General features: G+C 50.9%; 2 long non-coding RNA genes across 2 annotated transcripts in view; one reads left to right on the forward strand and one right to left on the reverse strand.

Moving 5' to 3' along the window:
- Window positions 1–18,737, forward strand: part of LOC309842939 — a 144,529-nt gene that overhangs the window by 23,727 nt on the left and 102,065 nt on the right. The gene's annotated exons all lie outside the window — the stretch shown is intronic.
- Window positions 5,899–7,232, reverse strand: LOC309841774. The gene is made up of 3 exons (XR_014299305.1): window positions 7,149–7,232; window positions 6,552–6,883; window positions 5,899–5,951 (listed from the first exon to the last, which is right to left on the reverse strand). It is a non-coding gene; the product is annotated as an uncharacterized lncRNA (long non-coding RNA).

The raw sequence follows: 18,737 nt of genomic DNA on the forward strand, positions 1-18,737 counted from the left end.
ATTGGGATGGTCTCCTGGAGGGGGTGATGGCCCTGCACTGCATCTCTAGAAGTATATAGGTGTTGTCCATGTGAGGAGAAGGAAGAAAGACATTCCTGGCTGAGGGGACAGCATGTGCAAAGGCTGAAAGGTGGCAGCGAGGAGTGGGGGAGCCACAAAACAGCTGAGAGTTATAAAGGCAAGAAGCATGATGGCGTTCTCAGGAGAGATGGCCACAGCACCTGTCAGGCCACGAAAGTGGCCTATCTCATTCTTCAAGGCTGTGGGGGAGACACTGGCCCATTAGGCAGGGGGAAAATCTGGTCAGACTTGGGTTTTAACCCAGCCCCCGGGGCCACATGAGGGAGTACGTTTAGAAGCCCCTCAGTGCCCCCGGCAAGTTGCCTGGGCTGGGGTGGCACTGCGCGTGTTGTGTGCGTGTGTGTGTGTGTAGGGAATGGATGTATCTGTGAGCTTACTGGAGTTTGAACTGATAGGACTCAGGGACCCACCGGGTGTGTGGTGGTAGGGAGAGAGAGGAGCTGGGAGAAAGCTGCTTTCTCACTAAGGTGACTGGCAGGACAGCAGGGGACCCTGAGCAGGCACATGCTGTGTTCAGTGCTGTTGTGCTGAGCCTGAGGTGTTGTGGGATGTCCAGAGGTGAGGCTTTCTCATCTGGGCCTCATTGGAGCCTCCCTAGACTGGATTGAATCTCCATCCAGAAGGGGGGACAGCATCGGATGGAAGCATTGGGGGTGTCTGAGGCATTGGGCCTTGGGATGGGGTGATTCCTACTCATCTTGACCCACTGTCTTCTAGAATATCTCAGGGGCTTCTGGTTATGGGAGCCACAGCCTCACCCGCGGAATCCTGTCCATTTATGCCCCACTGTCCCCACAGCTCATACTCCCAGAGAGGAAGGAAACCCGGGGAAGGAGGCAGAATGAAGGTTGAACTTCTTGGTTTGGAGTTTACAGCAGAATCCTGTTTTGTTTATTTCACATGCGCGTGCACGCGCGCGCACACACACACACACACAAACACGAAAAGGAAAAGAAAAGGAATAAAAAAAACATTGTTTTTCCTGAGGGGAGAAAAGCTCAAGTCATTTCCATAAAACGGGTTTCCTCCTTCCCTGAGCTGGAGAGCAGGCTCCTTGGCACAGCCTGGCTCATGGTCCAAGTGTAAATGAGTCAGTCCTCACTGACCTCCATGATACGGGGCATGTCTTTAATTAAGGGGACAATTGCTTTGGCTCAGGGTCTTGGAGTTTCCAGCCAACAGGTCCACCCCCTGGCAGATCCATGATGTCCTGTGAGTCTTTTCTCAGCGTGGCTCAGAGTGAGGCCTCTTTCCTTTTCTTACCAGGAGGGACAAGATGTGGGCAAACTCGAAGGAGGGGTGGGGGAGAAACCACCTTGTAGAATCATCTCTAGCCACAAGGGAGTGTTTCTCTACGAATCTGGGGCTGGCAAGAACTGAGCCATGCTGCACCAGAGCCCTTGACATCTGTATCTTTCAGTTCTAGAAAGGTGCAGGGGCCAAGCCCTCAGTTTACAGGGGCCCAGGGAAGGAACGCTCTTCTTAAGGTGACCTAGAGTGCTAGGGATGGAACTCAGAGGCTAGAATTCTGAGCTTGTGTTCAGCTCACTGGCTTCTGCGTCCTGTGGGTATCCATCTGAGGAAAAATTAGGTGATCAGAAGAGGCAGGCCTGGGTCTCCAGGCTTAGCGTGTAGCAGGCAACCTCCCCGCAGTAGTGGTCACACCTGTAGGAGTTTCTTTTCCTCTTTTTTCCAAACTGGGCTGCTTGTGCGGATAGAGCCTCTGTCTGTGGTTCAGTACTGCGAGTTTTTCTGCTCCCTGGAGGCAGAGTCCTAGAAAGCCTTTGTCATCCACAAAGGTCGCTGGTGTTGGAGCTGCTGTGTTGGGGTTCCCAGGAACCCCTAAGTCTGGGAGGGATGCTGAGGCTGAGTGGATGACTGTGAGGTCTGGGCACTGGATGGAGGGAGGGCTGGGCATTTCCTGGGCCTGCTGGCTCCCAGATTGTCCCTGGAGAAGAGGTACAGGGCCCTGACACCCAGGATCTGTGCAAGGGGAAGGTTGAGGGGCCTGGAGTACTTCTCAAAGTGCCGAGTCTCCTCATTCTTGCTCCTCAAAGACAGCTGAACGCTGGGGACATAGGTCTGCTGGGTACAGGGAAGTTTGTGGCTGCTTTCCTACAGCTTAGCCAAGACCCGAGACCCCTCTAAAGGGTAACAGATGGACTATGGGGAGAGGTCCAGAAAGCAGCCACACGGCCCCGTATCATGAGCACAATCTGAGGCCCATGGGATTTGAGTAGCAGCGGGGCCTGAAAGGAAGTGGGGCCCCAAGGCTGCGTGACCTCCCGTGCCTCGGCAGTGGCTCCTTCCACAGCTTTGGGAACCTGGCACCTTGGAACCTGGGCTCGTACCTCTTCCTAGGTCTTCTTGTCCAGGGACATCCCAGAGACTGTGCTGTAGAAGGTGGGTCTGGGTGGGAGCCTGCCTAGTGGCCTGGATTGTTGGGATTGCCGTGTGTGTGTGTGTGTGTGTGTGTGAGAGAGAGAGAGAGAGAGAGAGAGAGAGACAGACAGACAGACAGGCAGACAGGTAGAGGGATGTGTCTCACCTCTCGGCCTCTCCAGGATGGTATGTAGAATTAAGGTTAAGGGCATAAGGTGTAGGGCTAGACTACCCAGCTTCAAATCCTGGTTCTGCTGCTGACTAGTTGTATAATCTTGGGCAAATCTCTCCTGTTCTCTGTGGCTCAGTTTCCTCATCAGTGAAATGGGAATGACCTACCTTATAGAGTTGTTGTGAGGATTGAATTCACGCGAGCCCTGGCATCTAGTAAGAGCCTAAAAAGTGCTTGTTTGATTTGCATTGTTTTTTTTTTTTTTAAAGATTTTATTTATTTATTTGACAGACAGAGATTACAAGTAAGCAGAGAGGCAGGCAGAGAGAGGAGGAAGCAGGCTCCCTGCTGAGCAGAGAGCCCGATGTGGGGCTCGATCCCAGGACGCCGCCGGGATCATGACCTCAGCCGAAGGCAGAGGCTCTAACCCACTGAGCCACCCAGGCGCCCCTGATTTGCATTGTTTTATACAATACTTGCTGGTGGTCCATCTCATGTGTGGCATGAGAGCGGCAGTGAGCAGCAGCGTCACGGAAGTTCACCGCTTTCCGTGCACTTAAGAGGTGGCCTGGCCCTGGGGGCAGTGTGTTCAGCAGAGCAAGACCAGGCCTATGCAGCCGGGCAGATGTGGGTTCAAAGTCACTTACAAGACCATTGGTTAAATAATCTCACATTTCTGTACCTCAATTTTCCCATCTGTAAAAATGGGGACAAATCTTATCTCATGGAGAAATTGTGGGAATTAAATGAGAGAACATGTGGGAGCTCTTGGCTTAGCAGCTGCCAAGCCTTAGCCTCCTGGTGGTTAATGTGGTTTTGTTCCTTTTTGCTGCTCAGAATGGCTACGACAAAATAGAATTTTCACTCAACCTATTTTTCTTCGAATTCCCTGACTTTGGATGGAAGTGATAATCCCAGCGATAGTAGTCCCAGTCCCATGTCTGGCAGTGTATTGATGGCACATGGTTCATACACGCCGCCACCAGTCTGTCATCACGTATGAGGGCAGGTCGACAAGTGTGGGATCTCGGTTCCCTCACTTTATTATTTCATTTATTTATTTTAAAAGATTTTATTTATTTATTTGACAGAGAGAGACATGGCAAGAGAGGGAACACTTACGAGAGAGGGAGAAGCAGGCTTCCCCTTGAGCAGGGAGCCCGAAGTGGGGCTCGATTCCAGGATTCTGGGATCATGACCTGAGCCCAAGGCAGATCCTCAGTGACTGAACCCCCCAGGTGCCCCAGTACCCTTACTTTAAGGGGGAGGAAGCCGAACCCCCTGGAGATAAGGCACAAGGCAGGTTCTGCAAAGGGAGACCCTCTCCCACCAGCAGAGGCTCGGCTCTCATCGCTCTGGGGGGCCTCTGTGCTTATGCAAATAGATGAGTGCTAATCGCTTTGCTAATAGGAAACATGCAGGAAGATAGGATCTGCAGCAGAGCAGAAGGGGCTTCCTGAAAAGCGGAGCTGGGAGAAACCCTAGAAAAATCCAGGGAGATGATAAGGCGCTGCCCTGAGAACTTGCAGCACTGGGTGTGGGAGCACGGGGCAGAGGGAGTCCAAGGGAAATGCATGGAGCTGACTGGCTGCTTTGGACTTGGAGCCATTTGGGGGAACAGGCCTGCTGGCCAGGCAGCTAGCACAGAATTCCTGAACACCTCCTCTTTGCTTTGTCCTGATGGGGTCCTGGAGCTGCCTTGTTCTAGGACAAGAGCTCAGTATAGAATCCCCAGGGCTCTAGAGCCAGATTGCCTGGGTTCAAATCCAATTTCTGCCACTTAATTGCTGTGTGATCTTGGGCAAAGGACTCAATCTCTTTGTGCTACAATTTCCTCCTCTGTAAACTGGGGACATTATACGTTAGTAATGATGTTGCCATAGGGAGTAAGTAAATTAATTCATGTCTGGGTGCTTTGAAGAGTGGCTGAGATGTAACAAAGTACTGGATAAGTGAGACATGTTGTTGTATATTTATTATATTATTTTTATTTCTTAAAGGTAACACAATTTCACCAAGTCCTTACCTTGTTTAAACTCCTTCCATAAGGTCCCATTGCCCTTAGGGCCCAGAGCATTCTTCATGCTGAACTCTATCTCTGGTCCCTGCTTGAGCTTTGTCACTCCCTCCATGAATCCCCTTTGGTCACCCAGAGGACCTGTGTTTTCCTGAATGTACTGTACTCTTACCTCCGGGCCTTTGTATATTTGGTTTCCTTGACTTGGCGTGGCCCCTTCCAAAATGGGTCAAACCCACCATGTGTTTGGCTGTCACCAAGAAAACTTTATGTCTGATGCTCCTCAGTTTTAGATGCCCACAACTGGGTCCTCGTGGCCTCCTGTGCCCCACTGTCCCTGTCCTTACTACCCTGTGGTGATTGTTCAGGATCTGTGGTCCCCACTGGGCTGGCTCATGTCTCCATACCCGGTGTGTGGAGAACGGAGCAAATCCTGACCTAGAGCAGGTCTGACACGTAATATTGTCAAGTGGCTCTGGGATGGGGACACGGACAAGCATGCCAGGCTGTCCGTCCCAAGGTCCTATGCACTTCTACAGAAGACACGCAGTCTGAGCACACGGGGGTTGGACCGGCAGTAACGGCTGGTGGTTGTAAGAATGGGGACTCAAGGCCAACAGATGGGGGTTAGAATCTTGGCCCAACTGCTTGCGCTCTGTGTGACCAAGGGCAATTGTGTGTAGCCTGCCAAAACTTCAGCTTCTTCCTTGGTAAATAGGAATAATAATAGACACTTGAGCATGAAACGAAATACTGACGTAGGTGCTTTATACCACGTCTGGCACATAGTGGAGGCCACTGCATGGTGACCGTCTGCTTCACCGTCACCAGCAGCTGCCCATCGCACTTGTTGCCAGGACACCCCTGCTCCCCCACCCCTAGCCTGGAGGCAGCGGCCAGCTGTGCAGACTGCTTATGCCCATAGAAAATGATCGCTGGGCACTGCTTCTCATACTGTTCTCCAGGATAAACCTCCTGGAAATTCAGAGTGGAGACTAGACCCATTGGATGATCGGACATCTTGCTGTCCGCCCTGCAGGAATGATCTAACCATTTCCAGAGATCTCTTCTGGCGTTTGGATTCTGAGGCTTGGTCCCATGGCTTCAAGAATTTTGTCTTCCTCTGTCTAGGATTCTGCTGTGTGATTAAAGCCACCTTGTGTACAGACAAGTGACACTTCACTCATTCATTCATTCATTTGCTCGCTGTGCGCAGAACACCTGCTCTGTGCCAGAGTTGGGGATCCTGAGCCAGAGTTGGGGATCCCGAGCCTGGGAGCTGCTCGAACGGCTCACAGTCTGCAGGACAGACAGAGATGTCAGCGGGAAAGTAAAGAAGAGGGAGGTGACGGATCGTGGAGGGATCAGACACCTGAATCCCCCGAGCCCTTTCTCAGTGTCAGAAGCCAGGCTAAGGGGTCTGTGTGTGGAAGGCTGTTCCCTTCTTACAATAGCCCTGTGGGGAGGCCTGAGTGTTAGATCCATTTGAATTCATTTCCTGTTGCTGCTGTAACAACAAATGGGTTCCTTTGGTAATCCATAAACTTAGTGGCTTAAAACAAGACCTAATTATTATCTTAGAGTTCTGGAGTCAGAAGTCCAAAACCAGTTTTGCGGGACTGAGGTCAAGGCTTTGGCATGGCCAGGGCTTGCTAGCAGCCATGAGGGCAGAGTCCATCACCCTGCCTTCTGAGGTTGGAGAGAGGCTGCCTGCATTTTGCTGCTCCTGGCATCTGCCCCACTCCCATCTCTGCTTCTGCCACCACATCTACCCCTTAGAGACTCAGGCCTCTCTCTCCCAGGGATCCTTGGAACCGTGTTGGGCCCACGCAGGTGATCCAGGATCGTCTCCCCTCCCCAAAATCATTCAGTTAATCACACCCGCAAAGTCCCTTTTACCATGTAAGGTGACGGTTTCATAGATGTCAAGGAGGTGAACTCTGATGTCTTCGTGGGGGGCGTTCTTCAGCCCACTGAGCTGGTGTCACAGATGAGAAAACTTGGGTTTATGAAGGTTAAGGGATTTGCCTGTAAAGCCGGAGCTCCCTGGTGTCAGGCTTCAAGCTCTTAATTCCAAAACAAGAAGTTGCCCAGTGGTGGTGAAACTTGAACCAGGTTTTGAAGAGCATGTCTTGGTTAAAAGCTGCGGCAGGTAGAGGAATGGTGTGGACAGGAGCATCGGGAAAATAAACGAGGCATTGGCGTTGGGGGCTGTACGCTGCTCTGATTGGCTGGAGTGAGAAGGGGCGAGAGGGGACAGGTCAGCAGGGTCTAGAGCATGGAATGCCCAGCCTAAGACGTCTGCAATTCCGTCTGAAAGACAGGATGAACTGCCCGGGTGGGGGTTACCTGGATGTCTGGGCTCAAATCCCCTCCCCTCCCTGAACCTGGAATTTCCAGGCAGGAGAAGCAGTGGGCCAGCTCTCCTGCGGTGACTGTGAGTCCACCTTCGCCCTCCCCACCCTCCCCTCGCCCCCGGGCCCCCTGCCCCCTCACCGCTCAGCTCAGTCTGGTCCCATCCGTCCCCTCGCAGGATGGAGGGCTGGATGAACTGCCCCTCCCCCCATATCTAGGACAACGACGGTTTCCAAATATCTGTCTGTTGAAATAATGTTCTCCGGGTGCGGGGCCTCCCTCCCTCACATTCCTGGGCGAGCATGCCTGTTTGGCTTGCTCGGACAAATATTGACTTTCTCTGTCCTTCTCACTCTGGGTCTGTTTAAAAGGCATCAATCTTTGCCAGGGTGTGAGCTCCCTCTCCGTAACCTGTGGCCTCTGAGGTCCTATCCGGGCGGGGAGTGGTAGGGAGGGGCTCACTGGCCCCAGGGACACTTCTTTCTTGCTTGGCCACAGAGAGGGGCTTTTAATGAAGAGCTGGCACCTGTTAGGTGCCTTCCATCCATCCTAACAAGTCCCAGTTATCCAACACCTACTAACTATATCTGCTACAACAGGGCTGGCCTGGGGTGACGTGGCAGACACAGGGACCCCCTGCCTCCACATTTCTCTAGACTTCACCACAACCAGGAGGGAGGGCTGTGTGATCCTCTGTCAGGAACCCTCTAGACTTTGCCTTTAGAAATGTGGTCCTGCTCCCATCAGGGTCTAACACACCATCATCTCTCTCCTGATTCTTTAATGACCCTCCTAACGGGTCTCTCTGCTCCTGTTCCTGTTCCCTCGCTCTGGCCTCAACCCTGAAGCCAGAATGATCTGTTAAAACGGCTGTGGGATCATGCCTTTCCTGGGCCCCCAGCCCTCCAGCAGCCTCCCAGCCACTCAAAGTAAGATTCTTACAGACGCTCTGGCTTTCTGGTTGGGTCTCAGCCCAAGAAACCTAGCACTTGCTCTTCCTTCTGCCTGGAACAGTGTCCGCAGGGTCTGGCAGACCTTCTCCCACACCTCTTTGTTGTTTCTGCCCAAAGGTTACCTTTTCAGTGAGCCCTTTCCTGCATGGCCCCAGGTCCTCCATTTCCTTGCTTCTACTTTCCCACCTCCATAGCGCCCCCCCATCTGCCATCTAGCCCATCTAGTGCATCTTCGGTCTATTTTCACTGCCTACTTGGTGTGCTGTTCGTCTGGCCCAAGGGCAGGGCCTTCTGTCTGTTTTACCTGCAGCGGCATCACTGGGACCAAGAACAGCGCTGGGGCACAGCAAGGGGCCCGAGGGACCCCGTGCAACCCTGCTTTGCAGGCATGCGTCGGTGGGGTTGTTAGGGTGAGAGCTAATGTTGACTCTGTGCTCTCTGAGCACGCTGCGTCCACTCACTGGCTAATGGTTGCAGCAACCATCCAGGCCCAACTCTTGCCCCTCTTTCACAGATGAAGCAACTGAGGCACCAAGGGGGTATAGGGTCAGTCCTGGGTGCATTGAGGCCCAAAGTCCGTCTCCCAGCCTTGCCACACGGCGTCCAACCAGAGTGGGATGGTGGACCACAGCAAGGTCGAGGACGGAGGGGGACCTGATGTCCAAGCCCATGAGCCCTCACCACCCCCTCCCCACCTGGTCTGGCCACCTGTCACCAGGACTCACCTGTGCACAGACTGGCGGACCCCGCTCTCATCCTGTGGCATTTGGACAGGCCTCTTTTCCTCTTCAGCTCCTCCCTGCTTCCAGCCCCAATCTCTCTGTCTCTCGGTCTCTGTTTCTATGTCTTTCTCTGTCTGTGTCTCTGTCTCTGCCTCACTGTCTCTTCCAGAAGCACTGCTACCTATCCTGCTGCCCTGGGAGTTGCTCTTAGACCTCATCTCCCTCCTCTCCTTTGCTCAGAGCTCCCAGATCATGGCTAACCTCCTTCCTGGACTTGTGTGTCTGACTCAGGAAATCCACCACCACTCACTTGCCTCCCCCCTCCAAGAAGGCCTGCCCCCCTGATTTCCCCTGCGAATCCTCATGGAACCCACCTCTGCTTTTGGGATACCCTCTCCTATTTTCTCACTCTAGCCCACCTCCTACTCCTATTTTATTTTGAAAAATTTTAGAGAACAGAGAAATTTTAAGAATCATCAACCAGCCTCCTTCTACCCTTCCTGTGGATTCACCCACCGTCATCAAGGTATTTTCTCTCCTCCCCTCTCTCCTTCCGCTATCCTCCTCCCTTCTCCCCCTACCATCTGTGAGTAAATACCAGCCCTCTTCCCTCCGACTTCAGTATGTAAAAAAAAAAAGACATTCTCTTACGTGACCACAATATAATTGTTGCCCTGGAATTTTAACCTTGATACTATACTATTTAATACTTAGCCCACATTTGCATTTTCCCAATTTGCTAAATGATGTCCTCTAGAACATTTTATTGTAGTTGTCATGTCTCTTCAACCTCCTTTACTCTAGAATATTTCCCAGCCTTCCGTTTTTGTCATGTTTCATGACATTGACAATTTTTTGGAGTCTAGATCAATTATTTAGTGATATGTCTCCTGCTTTGGATTTGTCTGTTTCCTCATGATTTGAATCAGGTTAACTATTTTTGGCAGGGCTACCCCTATCCCTGCCCTCAGACTCTGCCTCTCTCTTTCTCTGCCTCATCCCATCCACATCGCTCTCCACCTTTGCCCTTGACCTCACCAAATCCTGCCAGTGCTTCCCCACCCATCTGCAGCCCCAGCCCCAGCCCCAAAGTTCTGCTCTGACACCAAAGAATGGTGTGGGAGGAGTGGAGAGGCCACCCTGCCCATTCCACTAGGAAGGGGAGGGAACCAAGGACACTTTCCTTGGAGAGGCTCAGGCTCAGGAGGTGATGGTTTGTTCCTCAGACAGGTTTCAGCCGCAGAACCTTCTGTACAGACACACAGAAAAAATGAAGACTGGTCCTGCTGTTATCGAAGAGGCATGTGTATGTGCACATGAGTGTGCCTGTGTGTGTGCATGTGTGTGCGTGCGTGTATGCACGTCTGGCACATCTGGTCTTGAGCTTGAGTTTTGAAGCTCCAGCCACTCAGGTTCCTTTTTTGCTCCAGAATGCCCCTTGGGGATTTTCATCAAGCCTTTGGGGTGGGGTCCCATAGATCCCAGGAAACTGAATCCCACAAATATCCGTGAGATTTACTGTGTGTTAAGCCCAGTGCTAGGTCCCAGGGAAGAGGAATTGAAAATGGTATAAGCACTGGCTTTGGAGTCCTGTAGATCTGGGCTCCAATCCCTGCCCCTCTTTTCTTCTGGTTGTGTGGTTCTGGGCAAGTTACTCAACCTTTTTAAACCTTATCTTCTTAATCTGTAAAATGGACATCATAATAAGTATCTATCTCTGGGCATTCCTTGTGAAGATGAAATGCAGAAATGCCCTTGCATGCCTGGCACATAGTAGGTGGACATCTCCAAGGGGAGTGAGGAGAGCAGGAAGGGGTTCCTTGGGATGAATATGGGCCCCCCACCCCCGCCAATGCCCCCTGGTAGGTTGAGGAACTTATTGTCAGAACAGTTGTTTCTGATACACAGAAGACTCATTGCTTTCGCTTCCAAGCCTGTCATTCTGTGGTGGGTAATCAAGTGAGACTTTGATGGTTGATTCAGTGGATTAGGGCTGGGGGAGTTTCCAGGCCCAGCCCTTGGCAGTGACTTTGGCAGGAGAGACTTTTAGTGCTGAGGGAGGGAGCAGGGAGACAGGGAGCCCTAATTCACATCAGCCTCTGCCTTGGACCTTACCCACCCTCCGCTTGGAGACCACACCAGCTTGTCCAGATGTGGGAGAGGAACTGGTTCCATGGCTCCGCAGTTGGGGGAGTCTGAGTTCTGGTCATGGCTCGCCTCCAGCCCTGTATGAACCAGGGTGTCACTGCCTGGCTTCCAGAATATTTCTCTCATCTGTGTGTGTGTGTGTGTGTGTGTGTGTACTGAATTCATTTATTCATTCATCAATATTAGTTGAGTAGCTACTATGGACTGGGTGCTGTCAATAGTGATGAACAATAGAGACAAGGTCCCCAGCCCTTCCAGAGCTTACTTTTTTTTTTTTTTTTAAGATTTATTTATTTATTTGAGAGCAAACGAGTGAGAGCGAGCTCATAGCAAGGGCAGGGCAGAGGTGCAGAGGGAGAGAAAGACTCTCAAGTAAACCCCTCAATGAGTGCAGAGCCTGGCATAGGGCTTGATCCAGACCCAGAGATCATGACCTGAGCCAAAATCAAGAGTCAGACATTTAACCAACTGAGCCTCTTAGTGCCCCCAGAACTTACATTCTAATGGGAGAGGTAGACACATACGTACAGGTAAATAACACAGGTGTGAACTGCTTGTGTGCATTTCTATGTGGATTTTTCCCCATTAACACAGTACAGTAACGTAAATGTACTTTATCTTTCTTTTTTTTTTTTTTTAAAGATTTTTATTTATTTATCTGACAGATCGCAAGTAGGCAGAGAGGCAGGCAGAGAGAGAGAGGAGGAAGCAGGCTCCCCGACGAGCAGAGAGCCCGAGGTGGGGCTCGATCCCAGGACCCCGGAACCATGACCCGAGCTGAAAGCAGAGGCTTTAACCCATTGAGCCACCCAGACACCCCTCTCACAATTTTCTTAATAACATCTTTTTCTCTAGCTTATTTATTGTAAGAATACTGTGCATAATACATGTAATGTACAAAATATATGTTAATCAACCATTTGTATTATTGGTAAGATTTCCAGTCAACAGTAGGCTATTAGCTAAATTCTGGGGGAGTCAAAACTTACATTGGGATTTTTTACTACAGACTGGAGGAAGGAGTGTCAGCACCCTTAACCTCTGTGTTGTTCAAGGATCAATTGTAACTAGAAATGTGACAAATACCACACAAAAAAGGTATAGAGTGCTCTTAGAGTGACCAGTGGTGGTGGGGGAGAGTCAGGGAAGCCACTCCTAAGGAAGTAACGTCTATGTGGGGCCTGGAGGATCTGTGGGAGTTGGTTATTCAAAGGGAAAGAAGGGGTGTGTTGGTAAAAGCAGGTGAGAATTCCAGATAGAGGGAGCAGTATGTACAAAGGTCCTGGGGCAGAAAGAGCACAAACAATCTACAAGTTTTGCCACACAAGAGTGCTTGATATATGCCCTCTCCATCTTAATTGATTCACAGGAAATGGCTCTCATAATAGATAGGATGCTCAGCCTTACTTTCCTCTGTTTTCTATGTCTCCAAAGAGTGGAGTGGCTAGGAAGGAGATAGGAGAAGGGAAGTTGCATCTTCAACAAGAAAAAACATTTCCTGTATCTTGGGCTCTCTTTTGCATTTCTTCACTCTCATAATGACAGATTATAGTTGGGAGTTTCTTCTTTCTTTTTTTCTTATTTTTTTCCACCTCTTCCTTTGGCTCTTTCTCCTTGCTTCGTATCAATGTCTGTTGGGAGGAGAAAAGCCTACAGTTTTTTGTTTGTCTGCCTGTTTTGTTATCTGTGTAAATGGACTCATTTTCAGTGCAGGTGATCCCAGTGAGGGGTGTGTGTGTGTGTGTGTGTGTTTCATGAAGTCATGGCCTCCACAAGGCCCCAGGGAAATCTTACCCAGTTTTAAGAGTTGACGCGGGGACCCCAGCAAAGTGTGCGAGGTAGTGACAAGTCTGGGTGGTGGCAGTCACAGGTGGGAGGCTCGGGCTGGGAATGCCCGGCTGTGGAGTTAGTATGTGGATGGCAGGAGAAGGGGGTGAGAAGAGGCTCTCCATCCTTGAAGGCCCCATTGGCCAGACATGGCTGTGATTTTGCTAGGGGCTCAGCTGGGAGGGGCACAGGGTGTTGTCTTGGGTGCTGCTGCCGGCATCCTAGAGCCAGCTGCCGAGGGAATATTGCTCTAGCAGCCCCTGACAGTGCTTGAGAGACTGGGGGCTGCTGCCTGAAGCCCCACTTTGTGGTGTACTGGCTCAAGAAGGCTGAGTGTGTTCTGCAGCTGAGTCTCCCTAAACCTTGGGCTGCAAGCACACAACAGCTAGGGAGCTCGTGCGGAGGCAGGCAGGCAGAGAGGAGGCTGTGCACATGCAGCCCGTTACTATCTGTCAAGGTCTGTGGAAGGACGATTGGAGTAGAGGGTGGTGTACAGATCTAGGTTTGGGGACCTCCAAGGGACCTGTCTGAAATGAATGTCTGAAAAAATTGTGTAAATGTGAATGTGTGTATGAATGGTTTGAGGTGGTGGAGCTGGAGGACTTGGCCATGACCAGCCTGGTGGGAGGTAGGCCTCCAAGGGCTGTGGCCAGTTCCGGAGCCCACTGTGGAATGGATGAGTGACTCTTTCCCCTGAGGCTGTGGTCTGACAGTGGAGGCATTATTTTAGGACCTGGCAGGTCTGAGCAGGCCCACCTCAGCCCTGATCCATTCAACTCAGCAGCTCAGCCTAGCTCAGCCCAGCTGTCACACCTCTTTTAACCTGAACTCCATTCAACTCTGTTAAGGCAACTTGACTCAAGATGACCCAACTTGACACAGCCCAGACACTCAGCCCAAACTCCCTTCTACCCAACTTGGTAGAGCCCTGTTTAAACCAATGCTCCTCCGGACAATTCATCCCAACCTCCAAACTCAACTCTCGGCTCCACCTATCCTACATCTATCCAGCTAGCATCTTGACTCAGTTCAGCACAAGACGGTTTTTTTTCAGCACACATTACGCTTTCACCTTGACTCAACTCACCCCATCCTCTCTCAGCTCAACCTGAATTTAAATCAACACAACCTGGGGCACCTGGGTATCTCAGTGGGTTAAAGCCTCTGCCTTTGGCTCGGGTCATGATCCCAGGGTTCTGGGATTGAGCCCCACCTCGGGCTCTTTGCTCAGCGGGGAGTCTCCTTCCTTCTCTCTCTTTGCCTCTCTCTCTGCCTACTTGTGATCTCTGTCTGTCAAATAAATAAGTAAAATTTTGAAAAAAAAAATCAACACAGCCCAACCTAACTCAGCCCAACGTAACTCAGTTTACCTTAGCTCAGCTTGGTTCGGTTTTAAGCCCAGTCCAGATTACCTGGGCCAAGAGCAGCTCAGGTTACCCCGACCTGGTCCATAATAAGTCAACCCAATTTGACTCAATTAGCCTTCACTAAAGTTTTCTAGATTTGATTTAATTTATCTCAGTCCTTTAGTAAATTTCCTTAGAATACGAACCCTATGAGGGCAGAGATTTTATATGTTTTAGTCACCCATGTATTCCAAAATACATAAAAGTAGTGATGACAAATCCAGCAGGGTGCTGTGGCCATTAAGAAATATGGTGGTCAAAGAAAACCTCTCCAGGATGTGATATGTGAGCCAACATCTGAACAAAGGAATGGGACCTTTGGTTATCTGGGGCAAGTGTTTTTCAGGAATAGGATACAGCAAGTGCAAAGGCCCTGAGGCAAGAACAAACTAGGTGTATTCATGGGACAGGAAGGCCAGTGTGGCTAGAACAGTGTGAGATCCAAGAGACTTGTTTAAAGTTAGTCTCTCCTGCTAATCTGTTAGCTTTGAGAGGGTCGGGACTGTCTTACACATGGCTGTATTCCCTGCTTCTGGCCCATACTGAGACATAGTAAGCATTTAAAAACAATTTTTTGAATGAATAGATTCAACTGAACATAATGCAAATGGATTTAACCCTAATGAGCATATTTAACTCAATGTACTTTAATTCCACTCAACTTAAAAAGACTTTCTTTGGATCTTGTAACCTCTGGAAAGGATGGCTGGAGTTCTACAAACTGAGGAAAGAAGATTCTCCAAACTCCCGTGAACTCCCTCTGTGAACCCCTGTGTAAGGGGGGAGAGTTAGCATCTGCCTCTCCTCTCTCGCGAGTGTGGTGGGGGTTGGTGGGTTATGAGTGTGGAAGGGCTTTATGGACAAGAAAGACCTGAGGGCCTCCTTGTCCTTGGAGATGAGGGAGTGAGGGGGAGGGAGGGCACACAGGTGATCTCTGCAGTCCCTTCTGCCCATGACATTCCACAAACCTGTGGTTCTGTGAGAGGATCTCAGACCAAATCTGGGCAAGTCCCACCTCAGCTTCTGCTTTGGCTCTTCTGTGGCTCCTCCCACAGACCTGGCTCCCTCTGGGTCTCTGGGCCTCCGATTCCCTCTGCTTAGACTCTGATTCCTTCTTTTGTTCTTTTTCCTTTTTTTTTTTTTTTTTTTTTAAGATTTTATTTATTTGACAGAGATCACAAGTAGGCAGAAAGGCAGGCAGAGAGAGAGGAGGAAGCAGGCTCCCTGCTGAGCAGAGAGCCCGATGCGGGGCTCGGTCCCAGGACCCTGGGATCATGACCTGAGCTGAAGGCAGAGGCTTTAACCACTGAGCCATCCAGGAGCCCCTTCTTTTTCCTTTTTAAATCTCAGGTGGGGGCAGCAAGTTTAGTTAACAAGGCTTCTCCGTATGGCAGACCATCGTTCTCATCTTTCCTGCAAGGCCTGGCTCTGGTTTGGCTGTTCTGCTGCTTTTCCTACTGCTTCGTGGCCAGTCCGTCCTCCTATTTCCCTCTTTGCTATATGTCCCCACTCTAATGTGTTTGCTGTCTGACCTTGCAAATGCACGTTTCTTTGAAAAAATATATGGTGTTGTTTACTTTGTGTGTGTTTTTCATTTATATAAATGGTATTTTGCTTCAGAGCACCTTCTGTTTCTTATTTTTTTCCACTTAACACATGTTTTTAGGATCTCTCCATATCACTTTGTGTCCCTCTGGCGTCCCGTCCATGGCCTCTAATGGCGTAGGGTGTGTGTGCTGTATGCCCACGCTGCGGTTTCGGGACCCGCTCTCCCGTGACCCCTGGCCCCTCGGGAGCGTCCCACCGAACATTCTCATAGCTTTTCCCTCAGAACCAGGGCAGGAGTTTCTTGGCGGTGAACAGCCAGGAGGAGCGTTGCCCAGAGGGATCCGAGCTGGATTTAATTTCCCTTCGTTCTGCCTAATGGAACCTCGGGCGGGCACAGGTTTTCAGGTCCCCAGAGTCTTTGCCAGCATTTGGTATTACTCAACTTTTACACTGACAGTCTGATTGGGGAGAAAATGTGTCTCACAATTTTGATTTGCATGTCTCTGGTTACGGGGGAGGTGCAACGCGCCTCTTATACCTGTGGGCCCACATCCCCTGAAGGCCTTGTGGGAGGCCTCCAGGGCTAGTTCACCTCCGCGTCTGGCCTGGGGTCTGGTCCAGTGAAAGTGCCGGGGAGTGCTTGATGACTGACTGACTGAGACCGAGGGTGTCCGTGCTGTGGTTTTGACGGGTTCAGAGGTCACGCTGGGAGTGAGCAGCATGAGCCAGGTGGAGGGCTAAGACATTCATAGCTGGAAAGAGGAAGGAGAAGCAGAAGAGACTGTAAAGCTAGGTTCAGAGTTCATTGGCCGGGCCATAGGTTCAAGACCTAGCGGGAAAATTCCTCCAACTTTGGGATGTTCATTTCCTGTTGCTCGTTGGAGAGGCCAACCCTGCGGGGCCAGCCTGAGCGTACCGACGTAAGCCAGGGAGGCAGCACAGTGGGAGGACCGGTGCCTCTCACATCTGCTCTTTACTGCTTTTCTCACCAGACCTGACTGCTGATCTGTTCCTACCCAGTCTCCTTACAGTTCTTGCTTTCTCTTGCCCAAGCGGTAGTCCAAGATGCATCTGCCTAACTCCCTCTTCGCCTTTATCTTGGGACCAAAAGCTGCAGGGGCTGTTGGGCGGCCCTGGCTTCGGATCAGCCTTGCATTGCAAGCTCCCGCGGCCCCCCGGAGCTGCTGCCGTGGCCGCCCCCTGAGGGAGCCCCGGCTCTGCGCAGTCCACCGGCTGGGCCTTGGGCTGAGGTAATTCTCCACCCGAGTCTGCTCCCTTCTCTCCGGGGCCCTTCTTTTCCTTCCACGTGGTTTGGCAGAGGCTGAAAGGCAGAAGATTACAGGCGCGCAGTACAGCCTCACAAACCAGCGTGAAACCCCATGGTTGTCTTTTTCCACCCTCTGCCTCTACTTAGTTTTTCCTTTCTCTGAGGAACTGGGTTCCCAGCATCTCCTCCTTCCCGAGGATCAATCAGTTGGCGGGGTGCTGTGGGAAAGAAATTTGCATTCAATCATGCCCATGGCAACCATCATAAGCAGGGCCCGTGTTCCTGTCCTGGAGCCCAGACTCCTTTCTGTTTAAAAGACTTGGGGTTTACAAAACTAAGTGGACTAGAACCTGACTTTTAATAGCACATTTGAACAGCATTTCAGGAAGTTTGAAGAACAGAACTCGAAAGCGGCTTTTCTTCAAGGGCTATTATTAATCACAGGACTCATCCGAGCAGTCCTTCTCATTTTTCCGGCATATTCCAAGAATCCAAACATTTTCACATTAGTCATCCCCTGCGACACCCTTCGCTCTCTTGGGATGATGGCAGGGCCGGCATTGTCTGCCTTGTAGCTTCGAACTGTGTTTCTCAAACCTGAATGTGCACACAGGTACCTGGGGACCCTGTCACACGGCAGAGCCCAAGTCGGTAGGCCTGGGGTGGACCTGGAGTTCAGGGGTTTTCAGGGGGGCTCAGAAGCCTCTCCCTATTCACTGCCAATTATATAAGAGCCCTGGGCTATTGTGCAGCAAGACAAGGATCAAGATCGTGCAGGGCTTCTGGCCTCGATGAGCCCACAGTGCGGTGGGAGAGCAGACATGACTCCACGGGGCTGAGAGGATAGTGTTGTAGCATTTATAACCTCTGTGAGGGCAGGCTGTGGCCTTCATCTGTCGCCTCTGCTGTCTCAGCCCCAGTCCTTGGGCAGTGGATGTCCTGGTGTGTAGTGGATATTCCAGAAGCTTCTTTGCATGTGGGGGGGACGAATGACTGAATGGGACCCAGTGGGTGCAAATGAGGGAGTGATCAGTTGTACCCAGGGTGCAGTGAGGTGGGGAGGACTTGTCAGGGAAGGCTTCTCGAAGGAGGTGAGTTTGGATCCAGTGGTCTTTTTTTTTTTTTTTTAGATTTTAGTTATTTGACAGAGAGAGAGACAACCTGAGCTGAAGACAGATGCTCAACAGACTGAGCCACCAGGGCACCCCTGGATCCAGGTCTTAAAGATCAGTGGGTGTCTGTCGGGCACGGTAAGGGGGAGTGGGCAGATCTGGAGCAGAGGGTCCTGCTTAACCCACCTCTGTGTTGGTGAGGGGACCTGGCAGATCTGTCCTAGATTCAGAATGCCGACTGCTCCCTGGAGGCCCTCCTCTTCTCCAAGATACCTGGACCATGTGGGTATGGCCTCTGGGTTCTCGCAGCTCCATAGAAAGTCCCCTTTCAGGAGACAGAGGTGTCCTGCCAGGAAGGTGATTCAAGCCTGCTTGAGCATACTGTGTTCAGAGTGGGCTCAGGCCCAGGGAGGGACCTTCCTGGTGTCTGCTCCTGGGGTCTTAGAGATGAATCAGACTGCCCTCTGGGAGCTCTCAGCAAGCCCTCCCCAACTTAGTTTCCTACTGTTCTTTCTCTCTGCCCCTCCTTTATATATTTAATAACATTATTTAGACAATAATATAACAGTAATTTACTATATTAAAGAGGTGTACAAAGCTTCCTTTGGCTTTGGGAACTGAGTAGCTGACATAACCCTCACTTCATAAATGTGAAAATGGAGGCTTTTTTAGAGAGAGGGAGTATTTGATAAAGGACATAAGGGAGAATTAGACCTTAAGCTGTGGACACTGATTCTGAGTCCAGTG

Source organism: Mustela nivalis, assembly GCF_964662115.1.
Source record: "Mustela nivalis genome assembly, chromosome: 10".
In the NCBI taxonomy this organism is placed as follows: Eukaryota; Metazoa; Chordata; class Mammalia; order Carnivora; family Mustelidae; genus Mustela; species Mustela nivalis.